Below are 16,473 nucleotides of genomic sequence, written 5' to 3'. Positions count from 1 at the left end.
AAAAAAAAATATCTAATGTGTTTGAAATTAATCAATGAATCTAAAATATTAAACTAGGGGTTAGATTCTTACCTATAGAGATCTGTTCTTCAACCCTGAAATCTGACTCCAACCTACGTTCTCTGGAATTCTGCGAACAGGAACTCTATTCAGAAAAGAATGGAAAGAATAAAATTTCTAATTTATACCTAGGGTATTTATTCGTAAAATTACCCTTTTACCCCTCTTCCTTTTTATTAAATTAATTAATTAATTAATTTAATATCATTATTAAGAATTCCTAAATTACCCTTTAAAAGAAAACTTGGGCGTTACAGATAGTTTTGATTCTTCCATTGTATATATTCATCTTATCTATACATTGAGTCATTTTGAGTTCTGGATTTTATCCCCATACATTTTCTTTCTCTTGTACTTGATTACACTTCGCATTTAGAGTTTTATTCTCATTCATCTTGGTCATGTTCTTTTTTACTCGTGTATCGAGTTAGTACTCGTCCACATTGTTTACTCTACCTCTAGCCATTGTTATTTTCTTCTAATTCCCTTAATCCTATTCTAGAGTCTCACACTCGTCCTTTCTATTTTTTTCAGCCCTTCACATAAATGGTCGTATACTTATGTAGTATTCCCATTGATTCATTACTATTTTCTTCGATTTCCATCTTCTTATTCATTTAGTCATTGATATCGTAGAGCATTTGTGATGTTCATGATCTTGGAGTTTCTTTATCTATTACATTGTGTATGCTAGAGGCATGGAAATTATACCATTGGGATTATTGAGCCTAGTTTCCCTTCATTTGTTTCACCCTATTACCCTAGCATACGTTTCGTCCCGGGTCTTAAGACCACCCTAAGGCCATGTCATCAACATTGTGATTGATAGCTCACACATAGGCAACATTTGAGATTGGTTAAAGATCACTCAAAGCATGATGGATGAGGAGTTCTGAGAGAGCCTACACTGGGGTATATAGCCCTCTCTTGATTGATTTTTGAGATGACAACTTATATTGGGGCATAACCGCTTCATTTCCTCTCATGAAGCATGGTGGATCAGGAGTCGTTCGAATTACATCGAGATATATCCATTTTGGAGACATGGAAGTAAAGGTTGATCTTGATCTAATGATGCATACCAACGCATAACCATTCTATTTGATTCCCTACACTAGGGCATATCCGTCTTTTGAAGGAGATTTGGTACTCCCTTTGCATTACAGTATGAGGAGACTTTGGGGAGTAGAGGTCCATCTTGATCAGATTGTGCATGTTGTGGCATAGTCATTCCAGAGACTACCTTACACAGAGGTATTATCATTCCATATATTGCGTTGCATACTAGGGCATACTCCTCTCAGTTCTTGATTTTGGAGGTGATTACTTTGCTTAAGGCTTACCTGTTTCGACTTATTTTGACTTGATATATTCATGTTGAGGCATAACCTACTCAATTGGTGATTGATTTTTTTCGAGATGACAGTTTATACTGAGCATAGCCACTCTATTTGACTCCCTATACTGGGGCATAACCATTCTCTTAGAGGTGATCAGACATTCCTTTCATATTGGGGTATGAGAGATGGTCGAGAGATATTGCTTTGATGTCTTTTATACTAGGGCATAGCCATGTGAGGGAGTATTAATACTAGGGCATAGCCACCTTATTGATTTTCTTCGACTTTGGGATCCGACCACTTGCTTGAGGTTTTTGATGGGTTGTGGAGATGATGACGCCTTGGATCAATCCTCTCAGCATACCTGGTTTGATTTAGATACCCTATTGCATTTGTTTCTTACCCAGACACCCCACATTGGATACCTTCACACCTATATCTTGTTTTGAGCCCACCCATCTTATTTCATCATCACATATGATCTTATACCACTCTTCTGATAAGAGGAAAATGTAGACCACTCCCGAGTTTCCTAGTTCGGCTTTCATGTACCTTTTGGCCATCGGTTTCAACATCTCCCATGATTGTAGGGGCTATTAGATTGTCGATGGGTTTGTGATGATGTTTTCATTTTGGTAGTTGGCATGTCATGACTTGATGCATTTAAACTTAGAGTTTTGGTTAGTTTTATTTCTGTTTATCATTTGGTTTGTTTTGATAGCATAGTCCCAAGATGCATTGTCCTACAGAGCTTTTTTGATTGAGGATTAGACGTGTTCATCTTGTTGTTGACAGGTGTATCTTGGAGTGCTTTGGTTGTTTATAGCATTTTGTACCTTTTTTCATTTCCACTTTTAGTTTTATGTCAATTGTCTTTTAGTCTTCTAAACCACAGATTTGGTATCTTCTTAGTCATCTTTCGAACTTGGAGTTGCATCATTAGTTCATCTTTGTCTCACCCTCTGTTAGCCTCAAGCCACGCCTTTAGGTTACCATTCAACCTTAGCCACACCTTTAAGTATCTATAGGTTTCCTCTCTTTTCATCGTCGATTAGCTCAAGTTTTACGGTTAGATCATCTTCTTTGGGCTCGGGGGGCTATGTCTTTAGGCCATCATTTGACTTAGAGTCACATTTTGAGCATTATCCTAGTCGTCTTTTCTGTCATCGTGTTTGTGTTCTACTATCATAGATCGAACTCTTTTACCTTTCCTTGTTTTCTCTCAGTGCCACACCTCGACTGTCTGACCTTTCCTTTTTGGTTTCTCGTTCGTGTCGTGCCTTGACTGTCCGACCTTCCCTTTTTAGTTTCCCTTTCGTGCCACGCCCCGACTGTTCGACCTTTTCTTTTTAGTTTCCTGTAAGTGTCACGCCCTAACTGTCCAACATTTCCTTTTTAGTTTCCCGTTCATGCCTTGCCTCGACTGTCCGACCTTTCCTTTTTAGTTTCCTGTTAGTGTCATGCCCTGACTGTCCGACATTTCCTTTTTAGTTTACCATTCGTGTCGCGCCCCGACTGTTCGACCTTTCCTTTTTAGTTTTCTATTAGTGTCACGCCCTGCCTGTCCAACCTTTCCTTTTTAGTTTCTCGTTCGTGTCGTGCCCCGACTGTCCGACCTTTCCTTTTTAGTTTCCTGTTAGTGTCACACTTTGATTGTCCAACATTTCCTTTTTAGTTTCCCATTTGTGCCGCACCTCGATTGTCCGACTTTTCCTTTTTAGTTTCCTGTTAGTGTTGTGCCTTGATTGTCCGACATTTCCTTTTTAGTTTCCCGTTCATGTTGCGCCCTGATTGTTCGATCTTTCATTTTTTAGTTTCCTATTAGTGTTGCATCTTGATTGTTCGACATTTCCTTTTTATGTTCTTGTTAGCACCCTGATTGTCCGACCTTTCTTTTTTATGTGCGCCTCGACTATCCAACCTTTTTCTTTATGTTTCCCAAAATTGCGCCTTAATTGTTCGACCTTCCTGTGTTTCTTTAAAGTCACACCCTAACTGTTTGACCTCCTTTATGTTTCCTAGAGTCGCGCCTTGACTGTCTAGCCTTCCTATGTACCTTTAGAGTCGTGCCTTGACTGTCTGACCTCCTTTATGTTTCCTAGAGTTGCGCCCTAACTATCCACCCTCCTTTATGTTTCCTAGAGTTGCGCCTTGATTGTCCGACCTTCTCGTGTTTCTTTAGAGTCGTGTCGTAATTGTCCAACCTCTTTTATGTTTTCTTTAGTGTCACATCATGATTGTTTAACCTTTTTTATTTGACGTTGGGTCACTCCCCCAATAATTAGTTTCCTCTTTTTTCTTTCTTCCATTTTTGCTCATTCACCTCTTTTTGATAGCATGGTCCCTGGTGTTTCACGTGGATATTGTCACTATCCTATTTAGCCAAGCCCTCCTTGAGATCCATGTGGATTTTGTATGTTTCCCTACTGGCAAATCAATGAGCATATTTTGTGACCTTAGAGAGCCCATGTTGTATTAGGACAAATTTGGTGATCTTTCTTATTCTTCGATAGAGTCCACTTTGTTTCACTTATGTATACACTTACTTTACTTATGGACTCTACTGAAGAGGGACATATTTGTAGATCCCAAAATTTGTCATAAATTTATTTTTACATTAATTTTAGGCCCAATTTTTTTGTTAAATTTAAATTCTGATTATATATATGAATTTTTTGGCCTACTCATACTCTTTAATTCTTAGTTTTTATTATTTTGTTTTATTTTTATTTTATTTATTATTATTATTATTTTATTTTTTCTTATTTTCTTCTCATTTCTTCTTTCTTTTCTTTTCTTTTTCTTTTTCTTTTTTATCTTTTTCCTCTCTACATAAATCATTTTCTTAATAAAACTAGATTGAAATATTTTCATAAATAAAGTTTGTAAAGAAATTAATTCCTTTGTAAACAAAATCAAATTGAAATACTTTTGTAAATAAAGTTGTAAAATTTAATTCTTTTTCCGGTAAAAGTAAAAATCTTTTTATTATCAAATTGAAATTTTTGTAATAAATTATTTTGATACTTTCTTGAAAATTGAACACAAATAAAATTGAATGAAATCACTTATTAGAAATGAATTGAAACTTTTTTTATAAATAAATAAATTGAAATCATTAATTCGAAATTGCTTCGGAATTTTTTGAAAAAGTAAATTTTAAAATATTTTTTAAATTAGTTTAATAAATCAATTTGCATAATTCTCTTGTTATTTATCTTGTACATTCTTGTAATTTGCTTCTATGATTATTTTCTTGTATATTGATTTGTGTTCTTAATCTTGGTATCCATAATTAATTAATTAATTGCCATAATTCCTTTAATTCGCTTAGTAGAGACCATAGTTATACAGGTTTAGAGAGATGTTACAAATTTTCATCATACATTTTCAATAGGTAACTTGACCATCGAATTTAGACTTGGTTTTCACAGACACGTCTTTTCCAAATAAGGAGTTACATATGATTTTTCTTTCTTGTTTTGTTTTTCCTTTTAAAAATAAACTAAATTAAGTGGCGACTCCAACTTTTTTTCAAAAAGCAATTTTTTACAAATAAAAAAAAACCACTCTTGCTGTTTTGAGTAGAGACGCACGTGGAAAATGCGGGTCCACAAATAGTATTTTTGAAAATAAATTTGTAATTTAAAAAAATTAAAAATCAAAAGTCAATACGAAAAATGTGATGAAGGTACCAAAAATATATGCTTATAGATGGTGGATATAGAAACCGAGATCAGATATAAAGACGAAAATAAGAAAATAACGTCCTAAGGCACAATGTAAATTTATTCTCATACCAAATCAAAGAAATGAGAAATAGACATCCCAACATCAAGTTCACAAGAAAACATAGAAATCAACAGATTAAAAATGAATTCTCTAGAACATACATCCAACCAACAAATAACATCCAAACATAAATGAGAAATAACCTCCTAAGATATAATGTAGTTGAAAGGAAATCAAATTATTCTAATACGAAACAAAAGAAATGAGAAATAGACAACCCAACATCAAGCTCACAAACAATCATAGAAATCAACGAATTCGAAATGAATTCTTCAGTACATACATCCCGTCAATAAATAACACACAAACATAACAAACAAGAATGATGAACAATGCAATATTAGGGAGAACATGTAATGCACGGTAAACTTACTTGAGAAGTATTTCTCAATACACTTCTTTTGCTCTTGGGAAACCATAAAAATCATCCTATATGCTTATAGATGTGGCGAAACGAAATTGAAATAAGATTTTAAAACGAGAATAGGAAAATAACCTCCTAAGGCACAATTTAGCTGAAAGGAAATCAAATTATTCTCATACCAAACCAAAGAATTGAGAACTATACAACCCAACATCAAGCTCAATAACAAACATGGAAATCAATGAATTCAAAATAAAGAGTAAACTTACTTGAGAAGTATTTTCGGGATGTCTATTTCTCATTTCTTTGGTTTGGTATGAGAATAATTTGATTTCCTTTCAACTACATTGTGCCTTAGGTGGTGATTTTCCTATTCTTGTATTTACATCTGATCTCGGTTTCTTTTCCCACCATTTATAAGCATATAGGATGATTTTTATGGTTTCCTGGAAGCAAGAGAAGTGTATTAGGAAATACTTATTAGGTAAGTTTACTCTGTATTCCATGTTCTCTCCCATTTCACACAGTTCATCTTTCTGCTCTGGTATGCTTGGGTGTGATTTTTTTATTAGATCTATGTAATAAAGAATTCATTTTGAATATGTTGATTTCTATGTTTGTAATTGAGTTTGATGTTGGATTGTCCATTGAAATACTTCTCAGGTAAGTTTACTTTGTATTCCCTGTTCTCTCCCATTTTGCACAGTTCATCATATTGCTTTGTTATGTTTGGGTGTGATTTGTTGATTGGATCTATGTACTAGAGAATTCATTTTGAATCCAATGATTTCTATGTGTATTGAACTTAATGATGGGTTGTCTATTTCTCATTTCTTTGGTTTGGTAAGAGAATAATTTGATTTTCTTTCAGCTACATTGTGTCTTAGGGGGTTATTTTCCTATTCTCGTCTTTACATCTGATATCGGTTTCTTTTCCTACCATTTATAAGCATATAGGGTGATTTTTTTGGTTTCCTGGGAGCAAGAGAAGTGTATTGGGAAATACTTCTCAAGTAAGTTCACTCTTTATTCCCTGTTCTCTCCCATTTCGCATTGTTCATCATTTTTCTATGTTATGTTTAGGAGTTATTTGTTGACCGTATGTATGTATTGAAGAATTCATTTTCAATCCGTTGATTTCTATGTTTGCTATTGAGTTGTTTATTTCTCATTTCTTTGGTTTTGTATTAAAATAATTTGATTTCCTTTTAATGTGCCTTAGGAGGAAATCAAATTATCTTGATACAAAACCAAAGAAATGAGAAATAGACAACCCAACATCAAACTGACAAGCAAACTTATAAATCGGAAAATTGAAAATGAATTCTCTAGTACATACATGCAGTCAACAAATAACTCTTAAATATAATAGAGAAAAGTGATGAAGTGCAAAATGGGAAAGAACAGGGAATACAAAGTGAACTTACTTAAGAATTATTTTCCAATACATTTCTCATCCTCTTGGGAAACTAGAAAAATCACCTTATATGCTTATAAATGGTGGGAAAAGAAACCAAGATCAGATGTAAAGACGAGAATAGGAAAATAACCTCCTAAGGTACAATTTAACTGAAGGGAAATCAAATTATTCTCATACCAAACAAAAGAAATGAGAAATAGACAACCCAACATCAAGCTCAATAACAAACATGGAAATTAACAGATTCAAAATACAGAGTAAACTTAGTTGAGAAGTATTTCCGGGATGTCTATTTCTCATTTCTTTGGTTTGGTATGAGAATAATTTGATTTCTTTTCAACTACATTGTGTCTTAGGTGGTTATTTTCCTGTTCTCGTATTTATATCTGATCTCGATTTCTTTTCCCACCATTTATAAGCATATAGGATGATTTTTATGGTTTCCCGAAAACAAGAGAAGTGTATTAGGAAATACTTCTTAGGTAAGTTTACTCTGTATTCCATGTTCTCTCCCATTTCGCACAGTTCATGTTTCTGCTCTGTTATGTTTGGGTGTGATTTTTTTATTAGATCTATATAATAGAGAATTCATTTTGAATATGTTGATTTCTATGTTTGTAATTGAGTTTGATGTTGGATTGTCCATTGAAATACTTTTCAGGTAAGTTTACTTTGTATTCCCTATCCTCTCCCATTTTGCACGGTTCATCTTTATGCTTTGTTATGTTTGAGTGTGATTTGTTGATTAAATCTATGTATTAGAGAATTCATTTCGAATTCGTTGATTTCTGTGTATTTAACTTAATGATGGGTTGTCTATTTCTCATTTCTTTGGTTTTGTATGAGAATAATTTGATTTCCTTTCAGCTACATTGTGTCTTAGGAGGTTATTTTCCTATTCTTGTCTTTACATCTTATCTCGGTTTCTTTTCCTACCATTTATAAGCATATAGAGTGATTTTTCTGGTTTCCTGGGAGCAAGAGAAGTGTATTGGGAAATACTTCTCAAGTAAGTTGAGTCTGTATTCCCCGTTCTTTCCCATTTCGCATTGTTCATCATTTTTCTATGTTATGTTTGGGAGTTATTTGTTGACCGCATGTATGTATTGGAGAATTCATTTTCAATCCGTTGATTTCTATGTTTGCTTGTGAGTTTGATGTTGAGTTGTCTATTTCTCATTTCCTTGGTTTTGTATTAAAATAATTTGATTTCCTTTTAATGTGCCTTAATAGGAAATCAAATTATTTTGATACAGAGGCAAAGAAAGGAGAAATAGACAACCCAACATCAAACTGACAAGCAAACTTAGAAATCGGCGGATTGAAAATGAATTCTCTAGTACATACATGCAGTCAACAAATAACTCCTAAGCATAACAAATAAAAATGATGAACAATGCGAAATGGGAGAGAATAGGGAATACAGAGTGAACTTACTTGAGAGTTATTTCCCAATGCACTTCTCTTGCTCCTGGGAAACCAGAAAAATCACCTTATATGCTTATAAATGGTGGGAAAAGAAACCAAGATAAGATGTAAAGACGAGAATAGGAAAATAACCTCCTAAGGCACAATTTAGCTGAAAGGAAATAATTATTCTCATACCAAACCAAAGAAATGAGAAATAGACAACCCAACATCAAGCTCAATAACAAACATGGAAATCAACGGATTCAAAATACAGAGTAAACTTACTTGAGAAGTATTTTCGGGATGTCAATTTCTCATTTCTTTGGTTTGGTATGAGAATAATTTGATTTCCTTTCAGCTACATTGTGTCTTAGGAGGTTATTTTCCTGTTCTCGTCTTTACATCTGATCTCGGTTTCTTTTCCTACCATTTATAAGCATATAGGGTGATTTTTCTGGTTTCCTGGGAGCAAGAGAAGTGTATTGGGAAATACTTTTCAAGTAAGCTGAGTCTGTATTCCCCGTTCTCTCCCATTTCGCATTGTTCATCATTTTTCTATGTTATGTTTGGGAGTTATTTGTTGACCGCATGTATGTATTGGAGAATTCATTTTCAATCCATTGATTTCTATGTTTGCTTGTGAGTTTGATGTTGAGTTGTCAATTTCTCATTTCCTTGGTTTTGTATTAAAATAATTTGATTTCCTTTTAATGTGCCTTAATAGGAAATCAAATTATTTTGATACAAAGGCAAAGAAAGGAAAAATAGACAACCCAACATCAAACTGACAAACAAACTTAGAAATCGGCGGATTGAAAATGAATTCTCTAGTACATACATGCAATCAACAAATAACTCCCAAGCATAACAGATAAAAATGATGAACAGTGCGAAATGGGAGAGAACAGGGAATACAGAGTGAACTTACTTGAGAATTATTTCCCAATACACTTCTCTTACTCCTGGGAAACCAGAAAAATCACCTTATATGCTTATAAATGGTGGGAAAAGAAACCAAGATCAAATGTAAAGACGAGAATAGGAAAATAACCTCCTAAGGCACAATTTAGCTGAAAGGAAATAATTATTCTCATACCAAACCAAAGAAATGAGAAATAGACAACCCAACATCAAGCTCAATAACAAACATGGAAATCAATGGATTCAAAATACAGAGTAAACTTACTTGAGAAGTATTTTCGGGATGTCTATTTCTCATTTCTTTGGTTTGGTATGAGAATAATTTGATTTCCTTTCAGCTACATTGTGTCTTAGGAGGTTATTTTCCTATTCTCGTCTTTACATCTTATCTCGATTTCTTTTCCTACCATTTATAAGCATATAAGGTGATTTTTCTGGTTTCCCAGGAGCAAGAGTAATGTATTGGGAAATAATTCTGAAGTAAGTTCACTCCGTATTCCCTATTCTCTCCCATTTCGCACTGTTCATCATTTTTATTTGTTATGCTTGGGAGTTATTTGTTGACTGCATGTAGAATTCATTTTCAATTCGCCGATTTCTAAGTTCGCTTGTCAGTTTGACGTTGGGTTGTCTATTTCTCCTTTCTTTGCTTTTGTATTAAAATAATTTGATTTCCTTTTAATGTGCCTTAGGAGGAAATCAAATTATTTTGATACAAAAGCAAAGAAAACAGAAATATGCAACCCAATATCAAATTGACAAGCAAACTTAGAAATCGACGGATTGAAAATGAATTCTCTAGTACATACATGCAGTCAACAAATAACTCCCAAGCATAACAGATAAAAATGATGAACAGTGCGAAATGGGAGAGAACGGGGAATACGGAATGAACTTACTTGAGAATTATTTCCCAATACACTTCTCTTGCTTCTGGGAAACCAGAAAAACACCTTATATGCTTATAAATGGTGGGATAAGAAACCAAGATCAGATGTAAAGACGAGAATAGGAAAATAACCTTCTAAGGCATAATTTAGCTGAAAGGAAATAATTATTCTCATACCAAACCAAAGAAATGAGAAATAGACCACCCAACATCAAGCTCAATAACAAACATGGAAATCAACGGATTCAAAATACAGAGTAAACTTACTTGAGAAGTATTTTCAGGATGTCTATTTCTCATTTCTTTGGTTTGGTATGAGAATAATTTGATTTCCTTTCAACTACATTGTGCCTTAGGTGGTTATTTTCCTATTCTCGTATTTACATCTAATCTCAGTTTCTTTTCCCACCATTTATAAGCATATAGGACGATTTTTATGGTTTCCCGGAAGCAAGAGAAGTGTAATAGGAAATACTTATTAGGTAAGTTTACTCTGTATTTCATGTTCTCTCCCATTTCGCACAGTTCATCTTTCTGCTCTGGTATGCTTGGGTGTGATTTTTTTATTAGATCTATGTAATAGAGAATTCATTTTGAATATGTTGATTTCTATGTTTGTAATTGAGTTTGATGTTGGATTGTCCATTAAAATACTTCTCAGGTAAGTTTACTTTGTATTGCCCATTCTCTCCCATTTTGCACGATTCATCATATTGCTTTGTTATGTTTGGGTGTGATTTGTTGATTGGATCTATGTACTAGAGAATTCATTTTGAATCCATTGATTTCTATGTGTATTGAACTTAATGATGGGTTGTTTATTTCTCATTTCTTTGGTTTTGTATGAGAATAATTTGATTTCCTTTCAGCTACATGTGTCTTAGGAGGTTATTTTCCTATTCTCGTCTTTACATCTGATCTCGGTTTCTTTTCTTACCATTTATAAGCACATAGGGTGGTTTTTCTGGTTTCCTGGTAGCAAAAGAAGTGTATTGGGAAATACTTATCAAGTAAGTTCACTCTTATTCCCTGTTCCCTCTCATTTCGCATTGTTCATCATTTTTCTATATTATGTTTGAGAGTTATTTGTTGACCGCATATATGTATTGGAGAATTCATTTTCAATACGTTGATTTCTATGTTTGCTTGTAAGTTTGATGTTGAGTTGTCTATTTCTCATTTCTTTGGTTTTGTATTAAAATAATTTGATTTCCTTTTAATGTTGCCTTAGGAGAAAATCAAATTATTTTGATACAAAATGAAAGAAATGAGAAATAGACAACCCAACATCAAACTCACAAGCAAACTTAGAAATCAGCGGATTGAAAATTAATTTTCTAGTACATACATGCAGTTAACAAATAACTCCCAAACATAATAGAGAAAAATGATGAACAGTGCGGAATGGGAGAAAACAGGGTATACGGGAGTGAACTTACTTGGGGATTATTTCCCAATACACTTCTCTTGTACCTGGGAAACCAGAAAAATCACCTTATATGCTTATAAATAATGGGAAAAGAAACGGAGATCAGATGTAAAGACGTGAATAGGAAATTAACCTCCTAAGGCACAATTTAGCTGAAAGGAAATCAAATTATTCTCATACCAAACCAAAGAAACGAGAAATAGACAACCCAACACCAAGCTCAATAACAAACATGAAAATCAACGGATTCAAAATACAGAGTAAACATACTTGAGAATAAGTGGGTCTAACTAAGTCTAACCTAAAGTGCACCTAAGTGAAGCCTAATCTAAACTTGAAAGGCAACCAAGGTCATAATGGGAAGCCGGATAAACCCCTCAACCAAAGTCTCCAAGATGGTTTAGAAAAGATAAGCTACATGATTAGTAATAAGTCATCAGGGAACTACTGTGGAGCACTGGAAGTAAACTTAAAGACATGTGCTAAAGAGACAAAATGGAGGGAAAAGCCTCTATATTCCCTATCTATTATTCCCTATCCCTTAAATGAGGTAGCCTAATTATTAATTATTAATTCTCTGTGGATTGTTTTATTAAAAAATAAACAAGAGGGTTTTCTTGGTACTAATGGAATTCAATTAATGGGATTAAGTCTCTTAAGGCTAGGTTAGGGGAAACTCAAATAAAAATAGGAACAAAGACTCGTTTGGCTTTGTACCTAGACAAGATAGTCTAGCATCCCGTAAAAGAGGATTTTTTTTTTATTTTATGATTCATCATCCCATATTATTTGTGAAATAGATCAGTAAATAGATCAGTAGTGGAAGGTATCAATTTCAATATCGGTGTCTGTACAAATCTCATTAACAAACAATCAAGTTACATATGTAACAAATCCATTTTCTTTGAACCTCAGTTTTAGGTATTTCGTCTTTGGCTCTAATGAATTATTGTAAATCTATGTAACAATTCAGACGGGGCAATTCATACATTCTATTTACTTTTTACTTTATGGGAAGATTCTTATGGAAAAATTACAGAAAGATTACTGAACCTCAAGTCAAACAAAATATAACAAAATACCTAAAAAATGAGGAAGGAAATTTTGAGATGTATGTATTTGTTATCGTTCTATTTCAGCGACAATGAGGTTTCGATTTTCGTGAAAAAGATTTATGATCTTTAAAATTTTTTAAATTAAAATATTTCACATAGAATATCCATAATTACTTCCAGTAACAATTGTTCAGTCTAAGATACAGAAATCTCCTATTCTTTCGGTTCTTATTTTATCAATCATATGAAAGAATAACGATCTAAATCTTCTTCACGAAAAAAAACGAAGAGAAATTGGATTTGTTTTTGATCTATCTATTTGCTTTAAATCATTGTTGGTTCAGTTCAAAACGAAACATGGATTTATCTCTCTTATTTATAAGGATCAAATGCGGTTTTTTTTATTGTTTGTAAAACTTTATTCAACTCAAATAATGATGTAATGATGTCGAAGTAGTCAATTTTTTCAATTAAATATTTGTAATGATTTATTATTAGATTAGTCTTTCGTACTTGAAGAAGTATTAGATTGATGAATCTATCCTATTGTGTCACTTGAAGATGCAGATTCAAAAATAACTCATTTATTTTATATTTGTATCCTTTTATTTTTATATAAATTTGATTTTTATAAAAATTTTTATAAATATATAAATATAAATGTCTATTATATTATGTATTATAAAATATATATATATTATATTTATATATATATATATATATATATATATATATATATATATATATATATATATCTAATATATTCTATTTTAAAAATGAATTTATAATTAGTATTATAAAATATATAATAATATTATATTTTATCATATCTATAATTATTTTAGAATATTTATAATAATATATATATAATTATAGATATTCTATTATTATACTATTTATATATTATAGATAAATTATAGATATTAGAATATCTAATTTTATATTTATATGTAATTTTATAGGTATAAAAGATATAAAAATATAAATCATTTTATAGTATAAATTACTATGTACCGACTAAAACAATGACTATTCATGGTTCCATAATTGAATCAATTACATACCGGCTCCAAACTAGAGGAATGTTATGGTAAAACTTCGTTTGAAACGATGTGGTAGAAAGCAACGTGCGACTTGAAGGACATGATCAGTTGTGGATTTTTACACCCACCATTTTTTTATATTCAAATTTTATTATATAGTTATATAGGAATGAAGGTGCTCTTGGCTCGACATCGTTTGTTCTGCTCCACTAGAAGAACCCCTCTTTTCTTTTTTTGTTGGGTTGTAATGTAAATAGTACATGATGGAGCTCGAGTAGAAAGTATTGATTCATTTCTCGGGGGCAAGGATCTAGGGTTAGTGCCAATCAAGAAGTTGGAAATACTTTGTAAGTATTTGTTTGAATTTGTAGAACACTTTCAATCAAAAGTGTATCGTGCGGGAATCAACCGTTCGTATGATTCTTTGATAAAAATAAATCACAAAAAAAAGGTATGTTGCTGCCATTTTGAAAGGATTAAGGATCATCGAAGTAATGTCTAAACCCAATGATTTAAAACAGAAATAAAGGATCCCGGAACAAGGAAACGCCGTTTTCAATTGTCTCAAAAACTAGGATTAGGATCAGAATGACGAATACAATAGATTTTAAACGAGACAAACAAAAAGGGGGTTAGAGACCGCTCAATAAATGAAATGCCTAAGGGTTGTCCTTTGAGCTATTTGAGAGTTATCCAACTTGAGTTATGAGTACGAATGATTTTATATTTTTGGGGAAAGAAGAACAAAAAAAAGGACTTAAATTAAATCATAGTCTAATGAATTTGATGATTTTATAGATCTATTTGCCATTGGAATTCTATACATCGACATAACTTTGAATCATTTTTTCTCGAGCCGTACGAGGAGAAAACTTCTTATACGTTTCTAGGGGGGGGGGGCGGGGGGGGGGGTATTGTTCACCTACATCTATCCCAATGAGCCGTCTATCGAATCGTTGCAATTGATGCTCGATCCCGAAGAGAAGGAAGAGATCTTCGGAAAGTGGGTTTTTATGATCCGATAAAGAATCAAACTTATTCAAATGTTCCTGCTATTCTATATTTCCTTGAAAAAGGAGCTCAACCTACAGGAACTGTTCATGATATTTCAAAGAAAGCGGAGGTTTTTACGGAACTTCGTCTTAATCAAACGAAATTCAAATTCAATCAATGAAATACAAAAAACGAGGGGGGGATGACTCGTATATAGCTTTGTATAACTTTCTCTACTACTGCCCCTTAATCTATCTTATTGATATAAGATGGATAGAAAAAAGATCAAGTGAATAGATGAAGGAATTATATCTAGAAATATAAAATTCTGACATTACCTTCAATCAGGCGGTTTTTCTTAGAACTCTACTAACAAACACGGGATCAAGTTTGCTTATTATACATTCTCTTTATATTGATTGAATAGATGATTGAATAGACCCGCGATTTTTTCCTACTTTTTCCTTATTTATTTCGCCATCTACACCTTTTTTGTATCTATGTAGATTATCTATATAGTGCCAATCCAACACAAGTCCTTATTTTTTTTTATTTGAATTTAAATTCAGATTTATTAAATTTGAATTTTTTTTGTTTTCTACATTGTATTCTTTTCTCAACATTCATTCATATTGACAACTGTGTAGAAAACAAATATAATTTGATCGTAGATAAATGAATCTTTTTTTCTCCATTCCATAGGTTTGGTTTTTACTTTACCTCATTCAAATGATGGTTTCGTTGTATTCGCTGTGCCATAAGCAGTTTTTTCAATCAAAAAAATGGATAAGATAAGAGTTGGTCTATAAATTTTTACATTTATCTATCTAATAACTAAGAATTTCTTGTATTTTCACCTGAGCTGTTCATTTTTATCTTCAGAATCGATTAGAAAATGTGTGTTTTTTTTTTTTATTTTATTTATTTTATTGTTAGTTCAATGTTTTGATTGCGTCGTGTAACCCAATCTCTTTACTTTCATTTGTTTTGATTCCGGTTGTATCTACATACCCTAACTAATTATTTTAATTGAATTTTATCTTATTCGGGTTGCTAACTCAATGGTAGAGTACTCGGCTTTTAAGTGCGGCTAGAATCTTTTACACATTTGGATGAAGGAACGGATTCGTCCATACCATTGGTATAGTTTGTAAGACCGCGACTGATCCCTGAAAGGGAATGAATGGAAAAAACAGCATGTCGTATCAATTATCAATGGAGAATTCTGAGAATATATCATTGTTACCAGATCGGCACAAAACCTTGTTTGAATTGTTAGAGCAGAACAAAATGAATTCAAAGTTGGGTTGAGTGAATAAATGGATAGAGCCTTAATGGCTCCAATTAAATTATAGGGAAACAAAAAAAGCAACGAGCTTCTGTTCTTAATGTGAATGATTACCCGATCTAATTAGACGTTAAAAAAATATTAGTGCCTGATGCGGGAAAGGCTTCTCCCATGAGTCATTATAGATTTTTTTATGAATCCTAACTATTAGCTATAGCTATTCTCCATTATGGAGTGGAGATGAATGTGTAGAAGAAGCAGTATATTGATAAAGATAATTTTTTCCAAAATCAAAAGAGCGATTGGATTGAAAAAATAAAGGATTTCTAACCATCTTGTTATCCTATAATGAACATAAAAAAATTAGATGGAAAAAGAGAGGATAGAGGGTCCGTTGATGAGTCTACCTGTCTCCGAGGTATCTATTCTTTTTTTATTATAATTAGAATACCTTGTTTTGACCGTATCG

The sequence above is a fragment of the Vitis riparia genome, chromosome 6 (genome assembly GCF_004353265.1).
Source record: "Vitis riparia cultivar Riparia Gloire de Montpellier isolate 1030 chromosome 6, EGFV_Vit.rip_1.0, whole genome shotgun sequence".
Classification (NCBI taxonomy): Eukaryota; Viridiplantae; Streptophyta; class Magnoliopsida; order Vitales; family Vitaceae; genus Vitis; species Vitis riparia.
This window is presented reverse-complemented; position numbering follows the sequence as displayed.